The sequence below is a fragment of the Peromyscus californicus genome, unplaced genomic scaffold (assembly GCF_007827085.1).
Source record: "Peromyscus californicus insignis strain IS unplaced genomic scaffold, ASM782708v3 Scaffold_4__1_contigs__length_199733344, whole genome shotgun sequence".
In the NCBI taxonomy this organism is placed as follows: domain Eukaryota; kingdom Metazoa; phylum Chordata; class Mammalia; order Rodentia; family Cricetidae; genus Peromyscus; species Peromyscus californicus.
Window position 1 is genome coordinate 139,670,643 of NW_026294562.1, and position 14,820 is coordinate 139,685,462.

The window sequence follows — 14,820 nt, forward strand, 5'->3', positions numbered from 1 at the left end:
GTGCACACAATATAGCACATTCACTTCTGTGCACACAATATAGCACATTCACACATGCGATGCACACACTAAATAAAATGTGATTAGGAAAAAAAACTAATACATATTTTTTAATCTACAAGTTCTGAAGTGAAATTTCTTAACATTAAAATGAAACATATAGAATCATATTTTTTATTAAAATATTTAGTAGGTTGCTCAAGGTTAGAAATGAAAGAAACTGAACTGGATAAACAGCGTGGGTAGTAATATGCTTGGTGCAAAAGCATTGTAGAACTGATCTCGATACCCATAATCTACATTTTAATCTAAGCATGGGGAGGTGGTGGTGCATGCCTTTAATCTTAACACTTGGGAGACAGAGGCAACAGATATCTTAAGTATGTAGCCAGCCTGGTCTACAGAGTGAATTCTAAGACAGCAAGGGCTACACAGTCAAAACCTGTTTGAAAAACAAAAATGAAATATAACAATTTGTATTAATATGGTACAATTACCATCCCCAAACACAGGAAATGAATGCTAAGCTTCAGAGCTGAATGAACCTATAGACGTAGAAGGCCAGAACAGCTTTCATTTTTATCCAAAATTCCAAACATCACCTCTGGCATCCTGCTCAAGGTTCAGTGACCTTTCTCCTTTCTTTTCCCCTCAAATGTTGTATTTATTGGCAGTGGTTTGAATGGTGGTATATATACCTCACTTCTCTCAATATACAATTTCAGACATTGTCTTGTAGATTATCTAAAGAAACTTAAGAGCTGGAGAGATGGGCCTCCCATTAAAATCATATAATGTCCTCAGTTCGCAGTACACATATAAGAAGGCTCCGTCACTTAACGTGCACATAACACCACTACACATAATTAAAAATAAGTAATAAAATAAATTTGAAGGATCCAACTAGTGACACTTTGTAATACATGACTTTTGATAGTTAGATGCATTCTGGGAAACATCACCTTTCCATTGGTTCACCAGCCTGGACTTTATAGGACCTCCTTAATTTCTGGGCTGTCATCCATGTCCTATCTGGGCCAAACAGACCCCTCTTTATGTCTCTTCATGAAAATACACACAGCAGCAAAGAAGTATATCCTGACCTAGTTCAAGAATCTTTCCTTGCCAATGGTCTATGCATTTTAAAATTTCATTAAATTGTATTTATATTTAGAAGCAGGCTGTTCTCAAAGGTTCTCTCTGTGCTGCCCAGGCAGGTCTCTGGCTCTTAAACTTGTGTGATCTTTCTGATTTAGGCTTGAGTGAGCTGTGGCCAGGGGCACATCACCAAGCCTGTCATATTTTCCTTTAATATATTTGTTTTTTGAGTTCATATTTGGAACATATTTTGTGTAGAAATGCAGCTTTAATGCATTAGAAAAAATGCAGTAGAAAAACATTTACTTTGATCATTTGCACTGCAGCATTGGTGAACTCCAATATATATTGGTTTTTTCAAGACAGGGTTTCTCTGTGTAGTTTTGGTGCCTGTCCTGGATCTCGCTCTGTAGACCAGGTTGGCCTTGAACTCACAGATATCAGCCTGGCTCTGCCTTCCAAATGCTTGGATTAAAGGTGTGTGCCACCACTACCTGGCTCCTTTTATATTTTAAGAAGAGTTTTGTGTTCCTTAGAATTTTTGTAACCACAAAGTTATGTCATTTTCCTATAGGTGTGTTATGATTTGTTTAGGCTTGATCAATGGGCTATGGTAAACACATGATTCCTTATATTATTTCCTCACCTAATATACCTGAGAGTAGCCTTGTAACAAAAGTTTGTTAGAAACATACAGAGAGTACACGTCTGTTTATTTTTTTGATCTGGAAAATTGAGCCTTTGAAGATATAATGATGTGTGTGTGTGTGTGTGTGTGTGTGTGTGTGTGTGTGTTTCCTGATACTAATTTGGTTTAATAAATTCCTTTCTCTATCTAACTTTCTGAGTATTTTATTGTGAATAAGTGTTGGATTTGTGAAATATTTCCTCTGCCTTATAGGTGACTACTTAATTTTTATAATTTTTCCATGTGTATAGTGTAACATATTAACTATCTTTTACATAGTAAATGAATATTTGTGAGTCACCTATGATTGCTCTTGCTCCTCTTTTGTTGTCTTTGTTTAAATAATATTTTTGAAGACATTTTCTTTCATATTTTAAAACTTATCTTTAATTTTATTTATGTGCATGTAGGTCTTTGAATACCTGTCTGGTGCCTCCAGAGGCCAGAAGATGGTGTGAGATCTCCTGGACCTGGAGTTCTAGACATTTGTGAGTTATCATGTGGGTGCTGGGAATCAAACCTGGGTTCTCTGAAAGAGCAGACAGAGCTCTTAACTATTGAGCTTTACCTCTGGTCCCTGTTCTGTATTCTTAAGTCATATTTGTCTATAATATTCTTCCACCTTTGTGGCATTTTGTTATTAGGTTACACTGGCATCATTTAAAGACTTGATGAAAGCCTTTAATCTATGTTTTGTTTTTCAGAAGTTTGTAAAGGGAAATTATTGTGTTTTCTAAAAAAAATAATTTTTATATTAACTATAACACTCTGTATGCTTATGGTGATGGTTCAGTGTTAATTATTAACTTGACAGAATCTGAAATAATTTTGGTGCAAGCCCTTTGGAAATTATCTGTGAGAGCCTATCTTGGTTTTGTCAGTTGATACTTGAAGAACCACCTTATTTGTAGGTAGGAGACCCTAGATTATATAAAATGAAGGCAGGCTGAGCACCAGTATGAATACATTCACTGCTCTCTGCTATTTATATTGAGAATATTTCTTCATTGACTATATTCTGATCATTGTTTCCCCTCCCCCAACTTCTACAAAGCCCTCCTCACCTTTTAGCCCACCTAACTCCATACTGTCTTTCTTCCTCTCTGTAGAAAACAAATGGACCAGCTCTCTGCTTCTTGGCCATGGATACAATGAGATGAGTTGTCTCAAGCCCCTGCCTGCCACTGTGACTTCCCTAGTGATGGGACCTAACTCGAAAATGTATGTCAAAATAAACTATTTCTCCTGATTTTTTTCTAGTGAATCATTTCAGTTCAACATGGAATTAAACCCCCAAGCCACAGCAGAAGCCTAAAGGGGACCTGACCAGCTGAGCCATCAGGAAAACTTCCTTCATGGATCTTAATCTATATTCCAGAACAGAGAAACAAGTGAGTGGTGCATAGATTAAATATTTGAGATCAGGTATTACTATTAAGTATATTCAGCCTCTATAAAACTGTAGAGGATGGTGTGAGTTTTATGAGAGTTTGTGGAGCATTAGTGGAGTTGGGAGGCCGAAGAAGAGTACACATGATGTAAATACAGTGACCACACATGAAATTCTAAACAACAACAACAAAAAAGTATCAGAAAGCCTCAGAATACTGTTTACACAGAGTTCAATGTACATTGTCCTATAACTTGATATTTTGACCTTTGTTTCTCAATTGCTCTTTTGAAAGATATTTCACAAGTTTACTTCACTTAGCTGTATGCCCCTTAGAGTTGTTCAGTCTGTCTTAAAAGTATTTAGATGTGTGCTTCCCCAAAACTAAAAATATTGATTTGTTTTTATTCTCTTTTTGTATCCTTGTAAAACTACTTTGGAGACATGTCTGTTCAGGAAATTATTTATGTAGGTAAGACATTCTTCTTTTAACTTTAAAGTGGCAAAGCATTTAATCTATTCAGGGCAGTAGTTTGTTTTCACCTGTGTGTTTTTAAAATTTGTTACTTCATTGATTATCCTTTTACTTAGTTATGGTGTACTTGGGATTTTGTGGGATTGTTGAGGTTCTTAGATTTGTTGTCTATCATTCTGTGGTGGTTGTTACTTTTCATGTTATCACTTAATGGTCCTTAAAATGCCCAAAAGTACAATGAAAAAACTGAAGGGAAGATGTAAAGAGACAAATGTGCTGAGTGTACCCCGCCCCCTAGGGGATGTGTACAGGCTAACTACTCATATGCTCAGGATTTCCTCCCCATTCCCGATCTCCCATTGGTAAGCATTGTTATACCAAAATTAAGCTCTGTTTTTGGTTTATTGCACTCTCTGGAGTCTATAAGTTGTATTTCGAGGTTGCTTAACTTGTATTATTTGTAAAGTATCTTTGTTTCAATTTTCACTGTTTTGACTACACATATAAAGATTATTTCTTTCATTGTAAGACTTTTTTTCATATAATATATTCTGATCAGTTTCTCCTCCTCCAAATCCTCCCTATCCTCCTCACCTTTCCACTTACCTGTCTTCATGTCCTTTATATCACTTTCTCTCAAGAAAACAAAAAATCAAGGAACCAACAATAACAACACAGAAAACCAAATAAACTATAATAAAAAGTAAAAACCCATAAGAACAAACAGAGAGAGAGAGAGAGAGAGAGAGAGAGAGAGAGAGAGAGAGAGAGAGAGAGAGAACAAAATACGTAAAACACAAAGTTAGAAACCATAATATACAAGCTAAGGGCCAGTAATATAAAAAATGTCCAAAAAAAAACCAATATGAGACAAAACATCTACAAAATACCATTGAGTTCATTTTGTGTTGGTCATATACTTCTGGGCATAGGGCCACCCTTTAAGTGTGGTCCATATACCCAGTGAAACTCCATTAAAAAAAAACTAATTTTTCCTTTTTAAGAATCTGTCAATCAGCGATAGCCTCTTGGTTAGTGATAGGAGCCTGTGTCTGTGTTAACATCCCCCTCCCAGTGCTGGGACCTTATCTAGCTTCAACCTGTGCAGGCCCGGTGCATGTTGCCATAAGTTCTGTGAGTTCATGTGTGTGTCACTACTACTGTGTCTAGAAGACGCTGTTTCCATGGGAGTCATTCTTCGCCTTAGGCACTTACGCTCTTTCTGCCTCCTCTTCCTCATAACTCAAGCCCAAAATGGAATTCTAAGAGACATCTCATTTAAGACTGAGTTTTCCATAGTCTCTTACTCTCTCCATATTGTCCAGTGGTGGATCTCTGTTTTAATATATATATAAATAAAATGCACGTGTGTGTGTGTTTCAGAGAGAGAGAGAGAGAGAGAGAGAGAGAGAGAGAGAGAGAGAGAGAGAGAGAGAGAGAGAGAAGAAACCTTTTTATGGGAAAGATTTCCCAAAAAGATTTCCACTTTTATGGAAGTGGGTATCATTGATATATTTTTAAAATTGCTTAAATTGTGGGCGATTTAATATATGTACTTATTTTACATACACTTAAGCATATAGAATTTCATTTTCATAACTTGTATTTGAGTGTTTTTCTTCAAATCATAAATGCATTTTGGGAATTTCAAAGTTTATCTCTGTATGCTTGGAAAGGATCATACAGTTTTTATCCAGTCTTATATTAAAGTTGTTTTTTACATTAACTATGAATTTTAAATTAAATCATATTTGGGTCACATTTCCTGTCCATGATAAATAATATTTTCTTTATATTGGAGGGTTTGGGTTGTATTATCATGTATGTAATTTTAATTTTTTTTGTTCATTTTACATACCAACCACAGATCCCCCTCTTAACCCTTCTCCCACTCCCCCCATTCCCACCTTTTCCCCACCCCCTGACCCATCCCTCATCCTTTCCTCCAACAGGGTAAGTTCTCCCATGGGGGGGGGCGCAGCTAAGCCTGGTACATTCAGTTGAGGCAGGACCAAGCCCCACCCCTCTGCATCAAGGGTGAGCAAGGTATCCAACCATAGGTAATGAGATCCAGAAAGTCAGCGTATGCTCCAGGGATAGATCCTGATCACACTGCCAGAGGCCCCTCAAACAGACACAGCTACACAACTGTCTCCTGTATGCAGAGGGCCAGTCTGGTCCCATGCAGGTTCTATAGCAGTTGGTTTGAAGTTCGTGAGATTCTTTGAACTTGGTTCAGTTGTCTCTGTAGAGTTCACCATCATGATCTTGACCCCTCTTTGCTCATATAACACTTCTTCCCTCTCTTTGACTGGACTCCTGGAGCTTGACCTGATTCTTGGCTATGGATCTCTGCATCTGCTTCCATCAGTTACTGGGTCCAACGAAGGCGCTTTGGGTCCAGTCAGAGCTGGCAGAGTCTGTGTCCTCTTCATGTTTCTTGATGTATAGTTTAGAATTTTTTGTCTGCAAGGTATTGCTTCTTGTTTTACTAGAGAATCTCAGACCTTGAAAATTTTGAGTTTTCAAGGAACCTTATAAGGTAATAAAAATATTCTGAGCACAAATCTAGATTCAACATTCTAGGTAAATAGTCGTTCTGATGGAGAAAGCTAAAAAAAAAAAAAAGAATTCTGTGGAAGTGGACATACAAATGGTGTAGTTTAGATTCACATTCCTTTACTATTAGACCAGTCCTCACTGACCAGCATTTCATTGAGTGTTTCAGTAGGAAAATATGGGAGTGAGTCCAGTGTTCCAAGTGAAAATAGTCAAAAATTGCATTAAAAAGTGAACCCAGTGTTGGATGACTTGAAAGCCTTTAACTGTGAAAGGGAAATTTTAAAAGGATCATCATGGAGGTCAATAGAACTATAATGTGCCCTCATGATGAGTTTCTTTTTTATTTTTTATTGTTTTAGAATGTATATATATATATTTTTTTGGTTTTTCAAGACAGGGTTTCTCTGTGTAGCTTTGGGCCTTTCCTGGAACTCGCTTTGGAGACCAGGCTGGCCTCGAACTCACAGAGATCCTCCTGCCTCTGCCTCCCAAGTGCTGGGATTAAAGGCGTGCGCCACCACCGCCCGGCTTAGAATGTATATTTTTTAATTGAATTTTTTAATTGATTTTATATACCAACCACAGATCTCCCTCTCTTCTCGCCTTCTGCCCCCTGCCTTCCCCCCAACCCACCCCCCATTTCCTCTTCTGACAAGGTAACACCTCCTATGGGGATTCAGCAGAGCCTGGTGCATTCAGTTGAGGCAGGTCCAAGCCCCTCCCCCTGTATCAACACTGTGTAAGGTGTACCTCCATAGGTAGTGTGCTCCAAAAAGCCAGCTCATGCACCAGGGATGGATCCTGATCTTAGTGCCAGGGGGCCCCTTAAGCAGGTCAGCTACACAACTGTCTTGCTTATGCAGAGGGCCTAGTTCAGTCCCACAGAGGCTGCACAGGTATTGGTCTAAAGTTCATGAGTTCCCACTAGTTTTGTTTAGTTGTCTCTGTAAGTTTCCCCATCACAATCTTGATGCCCCTTGCTCATAGAATCCCTCTTCTCTTTCTCTTTGACTGGACTCCAGGAGCTCGGCCTGGTGCTTCACTGTGGATCTCTGTACCTGCTTCTATCAGTTACTGGATGAAGGCTCTATGATGGCAGTTAGGATATTCACTGATCTGATTCCTGGGGTAAACCAGTTCAGGTAAACCTATTGCTGGGTCATCCTTGTGGATTCCTAGGAACTTCCCCAGCACCTGGTTTCTCCCTATCCCCATGATGTCTCCTTCTATCATGGTATCTCTTTCATTGCTTTCCCAATCTGTTCCTGTTCCAGATAAATCATCCTGTTCCCTTATGTTCTCATTCCCCATCCCCTACCTTCTATTGATTGTCCCCTTACTCCCAGTTTAATCATGGAGATCTCATCTATTTCCCCTTCCCAAGGCGATCTATGCATCCCTCGTAGGGTCCTCCCTGTTTCTTAGCTTCTCTGGGGCTATGGGTTGTAGTCTGGTTATCATTTGCTTTACTTCTAGTATCCACTTATGAATGAGTACATACCATGTTTGTCTTTCTGAGTCTGGGTTACCTTACTCAGAATGATATTTTCTAGTTCCATCCATTTGACCAGGCTTCTTCTTATCTTCCCTCTTCTCCTGCATCCGTAGGAAATTTGCGTTTGTCCAGGATCATGAAACAGCATCACAACTTCTGCCTTGGAAACACCAAGGTGGTCCCATCCACCAGTGGGGACATAGAGGACGTTTATCTTTACAGTAACTTCCATGGCTGCACAACTTAGAAACTATTGCTTTTAAGAGTGCTTCAGGGATTAATTTTAAGATATATGGTCTTGATTACTCTAAATCATTGATATACTTTGGTATATGATCTTTTTATTTTATTTTTAGGTTTTTGAGATTTTAACAGTCACATCATTTCTCATTTTCATTTCTTTTCTCAAAATTCTCTCATATAACCTCCTTGTTCACTTCTTTTTTCAGTTCATTCTTGTCTCATACAATACATCCAACTGCAGCCTCCCCTCCCTCTTCATCTTCTAATTCCCCCCACCTCCCCTCTCCCCCAGATCCACTGCTCCTCCATTTTCTTTCAGAAAAGAGCATGCCTCCCTGTGATAGTAACTGAACTCAATGTGATAAGATGCAATATGCTTAGGCATATAGCCTCATATCAAGGCTGGACAAGGCAACCCAGTAGGAGGAAATAGGTCCCATGAGCAGGCAAAAGAGTCTGAGACACCCCAACTTCCACTGTTAGGAGTCCAACAAAATCCCTAAGCTAAAGAACCACAGCATGTATGCAGAGGGCCTGGTGCAGACCCAGGCAGGCTCCAGGGCTACTGCTTCAGTCTGTGAGAGCCCCTATGACCCCTGCTTCGTTGATTCTGTGGGCCATGTTCTCCTGGTTGTGTCGACCACTCTGGTTCCCACAGTCCTTCCTCATCCTTTTCTGCAGATTTCCCTGAGCTCCATCTAATGTTTGACTCAGAGTCTCTGTATTGGCTCCCATCATCTCCCAAAGGAAGCCTCTCTGTTGATGATTTGGCTAGGCATTGATCCTATGAGCATAGCAGAATATCATTAGGAATCATTTCCTTGATTTTTTTTCAGTTGTGTTTGGTTCTACCCTGTGTCTCTAAACCATCCAGTTTCTGGATCCTGGCCTTAAGGCAGTGTTGGACATGGGCTCTCTCTCATGGTGTGGGCCTCAGGTTAAACCAGTCATTGATTGGCCACTCCCAGAAGGTCTGAGCCACCTTTCCCCTAACACATCTTGCAGGCAGGTCAGGTTGTGGGTCATAAATTTTTTGACTGGGTTGGTGTACTAGTCCCACCACTAGGAGCCTAGGCTGGTTACAGAAGTTGATTGTTTCAGGCTCCATATCTTCCATTACTAGGAGTCCTTGCTAGATTCAGTGTGGATGGGAAAAGGAGTGATCAGTTGTGGGAGAGAGACATGGAGGAAGAGAGTACATGGAGAGACACCTGAATTAGGTGAGCATTTAGGGATGTTATGGAAACCTAATGCAAGAGAAGCTTCCTGGAACCTATAAAGTTGAATCTTGTTCACATTCAAATTCATGCCCTTTTCACTAGTTGTTCTTACACACACACACACACACACACACACACACACACACACACACACACCCCTAAATACTTAAATACAAAAAACAATTATGTTTGTTATTTGAGTTAAAAATCAAATTTTCCTGTGTTATTCAGTTGTCCTAGAACTTTTGAGAAACATTTACTAGTATGTCTTTTGACAGTTTGTAAGATGAGTTAGTGAGAATTACTGTATAATACTTTTGAGCCCTCAACTTATCTCAAGTAATTTTGTATATATATATATATATATATATATATATATATATATATATATATATATGTGTGTGTGTGTGTGTGTGTGTGTGTGTGTGTGTGTGTGTGTGTGTGTGTGTGTGTTTTGTTTGGTGTCACACTGTCATGCGTTTTGAAACAAGATATTGATGGCATCAGAGAGGCTTTCTCTGGCAGCATATGGGTGTGGGTGCAGAGAACCACAGCAAGATGTTATGCAGAGAAAGAGTCTAAATTTGGGATTTCTATTGGCTCCTTCCTCTAAGAGCTCTAGGAACCCCACAGAAGAGGAGGAGGAATGATTGTCTGAGTCAGAGAGGATGGAGGACACCAGGAGAATGTAGCCCACTGAATCAGCAAGAAGGTCTGATATGGGCTTCCAGAGACTGAAGAGGCAAACGTGGAACCTTCAAGGGTCTGTACTTGGTTGTCTGAGTCTATGTTATGGCCGTTAGCTGGTGTTTTTGTTGGACTCCTAACAGTGAGAGTGGGTGTGTCTCTGACCCTCTTGCCTGCTCTTGGGACTCCTTTCCTCCTATTAGGAAGCCTTGTCCAACTTCAATACGAGGGGCTTTTGCCTTGTCTGATCGTATATGTTTTTGTCCTGTTTGGTTGTTGTCTCTTGGAGCCCTGCTCTTTGATGAAGGAAACCAGAGGGGGATTGGATCTGGGGGACAAGAGATGTTGAGGGGAGAGTTCTGGGAAGAGAGGGAACTTTGATAGGGATGTATGGTAGGAGAGAAGAATATATTCAATATAAAAAAAACAAGGAAGTATGAGTGGAATGTTTTGATTTTATTTTTACTTTAAGAATAATTTCATTGATACTGAATTTCTTATTGTTCTGTATAAATTTTACAATTATTTTGATCATTAGCACAAAATAATAACATGTATGGGAACCTGGATACCCACTGCACCCAATCTCTACATTCCTTGTGAATACTGTATTCATAATAATGTTAAGATTTCTTGTCTAGGAATTTGGGAATGCTAAACCTTATAATAATCTTACTAAACATATGAAAATGATTTACTGCCTAAGTGTACATATTTTACAATAACCCACTTTTTATTTCTAAATATTTGTTTTCCTTTATGATGTTGATGCAGGATCTCACCGTACTGCTCATGACATTCTCAGACTCAGACACTGCGGAGGTGCTTCTCCCCTGTCTCCTGTGGAGCTTTCACTGAAGACGCAGACCCCACACCCAGCTGGTGGTATTGTAAATGGAGGGGTTTTTGCTTTTCATTTTCCATTGTTAGTTTCTTGTGTGTAAATTTGGATGGAATTTCATATTTTCATGTAATTTTAGATTTGCTGGCCATATTTTAAAATCTGGATTTATTTTGCATTTCATGTTATTTCTTTCCAACTAGAATTAGTTTTTCTTCCTTTTCATAAGTAAAGGACAGCATATGAACCTACTGTTCACTAATCTATTTTTAACTATATTACCATATACAAATGTCTTTATTGAAACTAATTTGTATACGTTTTGAACAGATCAAAAGTTCAAGTCTTCCATCATTACTTTTCATTATCTGAATATTGTGTTAACATTAGCTATACTATGGCAGATCCTTGTGAAGTTTAGATGAGTTTTGTCGTAGAAAAAAAGCAAGGTGCCTTATCTTTGGATGGGGATACCCTTAGTCTCTAATAGCTTTGATAATCTCTGACTTCTTAAAGTCTATGAATTGTGACATTAAAATATATTGGTGTTGTTAATAACCTTCACTGCATGTTTGCAGGTTTAAGTATTTTTGCACTCATTTATCCCTGTGTTTATCATTTAAGGAATGTGAGGCATTTCTGATACAGAGTCAGACTGCTGCTCCGTGAGGTTGCACCTCAAGACGTGAACCCATGCTTCCTCTCAGCATCCTGAGAAGCTCACACTGGAGACCGCTGCTCTCAGCTTATGGTACTGTAAAATCAATTGCTTTGCAAAGCTTGTTTTTGATCGTTGACTACATATGTAAATAATTAGACTGAGTTTTATATTTTGTTATGCTTTACAGTTTGCAGATGTTATTAGGCCTAACAACATTTTTGGATTATTTATGTTTTCAAGATCAGTATGTATTGGCTTCTGTTATGAACGAAGACAAAGTGATCTGTGTGATCACCATTCCTGCACAGAACAGATTGAACAAGGCAGAATCAGGCACAGTTAAATTTACAGTAGTGTTCTTATTTCCAGTGTAGTGCAGATATTGTTTCCTTTTGTCTAGTTCCTTACAAGGTTGACTCTCCAGCATACATATTCAGCTGCTCCTAATTTTCTTTCTTCCTTCTTAGTAAATATTCCATTCATAGAATCTTACTTGTTCATGTATATTATAAATATTACCCCTTATTAATATTTTCATACAGTATATTTTGATTAAATATTTCCCTTTCCCAACTCCATCCTGATCCTCACTATCTCCCTCCCCACCCAATTTAATATTATCTCTCCTCTCTCTCTCTGTCTCTGTCTTTATCTCTCTCTGTCTCTCTCTCTCAAGTTCTCTCTTTTTCTTTAAAGAAAGTGAAAACAATCAGAAAACCTAACAAAACATCAAATTCCACAACAAAACAGACACAAAACAAACAGCAAAGGATTAAAAAACACAGTTTCCATTTTATGTTAGCCTACTACTCTTGGGCATGGAGCCAGCCCTGTATTATAGTTGATATTTTTGGTGATTCCATTTGAGAAATCTAATTTTCTCGTTCTCAACACATGTAAATTGCAAATATGTACCAGATTAGGATCAGCACTTTTTGTCCACACTCTTTATCAGTGTTGGAGTTGTAAGTGGGTTGAGACTTTGAAAGTTTTGTTCGTTTCTATTACTGTAGAAGCTTCCTAAAATATGTTTATTTATGATAGTAATTTTAAGGCAATTGCCATATGTAAAGGGAACAATACTCCGGCTAGACAAGCTACCAACTAAACCTCTAGGAATAGGTTAAATGAACCAGCTTGATGGGTCACTGGTTAAGGAGCTCCCATACATTCCCACCTCAAACATGATTTTCTATTGCTAAAGCTATTATTTACAATCTACAACCTGATGGAAAGGATCTTTGCTAAAAATAACACTTAACTTATATCATCAAACATGGAGAAATTGAGTTTGTACCGAAGTAGATACTTCATTCTTATTAACTAGACTTTATGTTGCCAGAAAGTACTCTGCATACAAATAAAGGATAGAAGTATTCATCAATATTAGGCTTGATCATGTTTTTTTAATTATCTCAATCCCTCACCTAATGGTTCATTATGAAAGTTGATGGAGGGTATTTGTTAGTGGACCATTTTACTCCTGCCTGTGCTTTGAAAGAATGGTTTTCTTACAGGAGGCTCATTTTATCATCAGAATATCATTAGCTCATTGTAGGGCCTCTGTTCTATTCATTGTCCTTTTGTTCCCATTTCTTGGGATCCATAGCAAGGAAAGAACATGAGGTCAGGACTGTTTGATCAACTGAAAAAAATATGACACTCAAAAATAAACAATACTGAAATATTTTTCTCTTCAAATCTTAGAGCAGGGAGAGAAGCTCACTAACAAGTAATGCACAATTAGGATGATGGAGCAGACCTAGACAAGCTCATTTACATGCTGGGATACCACATCCTTACTACTGCCCACAGCCTTCTTTGACACGTCTCTTTCAATGTGGGACTGGAGGAAGCACAAAAGTGTTGTTGTTTGTTTTGGCTCTTTTGGGGGGCCTGCCACCCAGCTCCCAAATAAATCACATGTGGAGACTTAGTCTTAATTATGAATGCCCGGACTTAGCTTGACTTGTTTTTTGCCAGCTATCCTTAACTTAAATTACTCTGTCTATCTTTTGTCTCTGGGCTTTTCCTTTTCTATTCCTGAATACCTTTCTTTGCTTCTTACTCCGTGGTTGGCTGTGGAGCTGGGTGGCTGGCCCCTGATGTCCCTGTCCTTCTCTTGGCTTCTTCTTTGATCCCCCTCCCAGATTTCTCCTTCCATATATTTTCTCTGCCTGCCAACCTCACCTGTCCTTTCTGCTGCCTTGTTCAGATCTTTATTAGACCATCAGGTGTTTTAGACAGGCACAGTACACAGCTTCACAGAGTTCAACAACTGCAATGTAAACAAAAGTAACACACCTTAAAATAATATTCTACAACAAAAAAGCATTCAGGTGGCCACACTGTAACTAAGAGTTATACAATGGGTTTTATGCACAGACCCAAGAAGGTTTGGACCAAGAGGCTCAATTCTGCAAATCAAAGGTGGTATTTGACTTTCTTTAAGGAGCGGGTCACTCAAGAGTAATTGCAAAGAATGGATGATGTGATGGACCATGTGGAGGAAGATTGAGGAGGCAGAGAAATGGCATCAATTGTGAGTATGTTGTAATCATTTCACAATAAAGGGTAAGTTGATATTCAAATATATGTGGAAACAACACAAAATTGTGATCATTGGTGATAGCATATTTTATAGTTATAACTATCCATAATTAATCAAAGTATCTAACCAGGAAGTATTAGTTAAATTGTGTTATATTATTGATATTACACTGGTGCATGTTAAATCAATATAGAGTAGAATGTAATATCTAGGGCTCCATCTCTTTACTCATGAAATGTAAACTCATGGATGGAAATGCATAAATATGTTCAGAAAATAAAAGGGTTGACAGTTATGTCAATGACACATTTTGGCAGTATAGTCATCTTCCCCATAGTAACTGAGCTTTTGTTTTGTATACAACTAAATTAAGTTTGTAGGATCTATACATAGTTACTTTTTTTAGTCCTAAAAACATATCAGCATACGTCCACCACCTCGTCTCTTGCTAAATTTGAGGTGAGATCCTGGAAGGAAAAAAAAAAGAAAAACCTAGAAGACCATTGATTCTCTTAAGTCTTTTTGTAGCCTCTTATATCACCTATGAAGAATAATTCTCTTCAGTGCCATTTCCTCTGAATGAGACATTCATACCTGTTAGGAGGAGGAATGCTCATAGCATTCATACATCATTCAGACACCAGCAAGTTACAGGAACGTGCTTTGAGCAATTACTAACAGTGAACAATTGTTTGGGGAAAGGTGACTTTAGTGATGCTGCCTGCTGTTATGGCAGTATTTTCCTCCTCTGCACCTTCCCAGAGTCATTACCTACTCTTTGGTAAGCTTCTTTAATGCATTTAGTTGCCTTTATGTAACCCATGAGAAATCACTCAACTCAATTGTTTTTGTAATTGTTGTTCTGTCCTTGGTCACATTCATTCATATCTCTCAAGGGAACATCCCTCA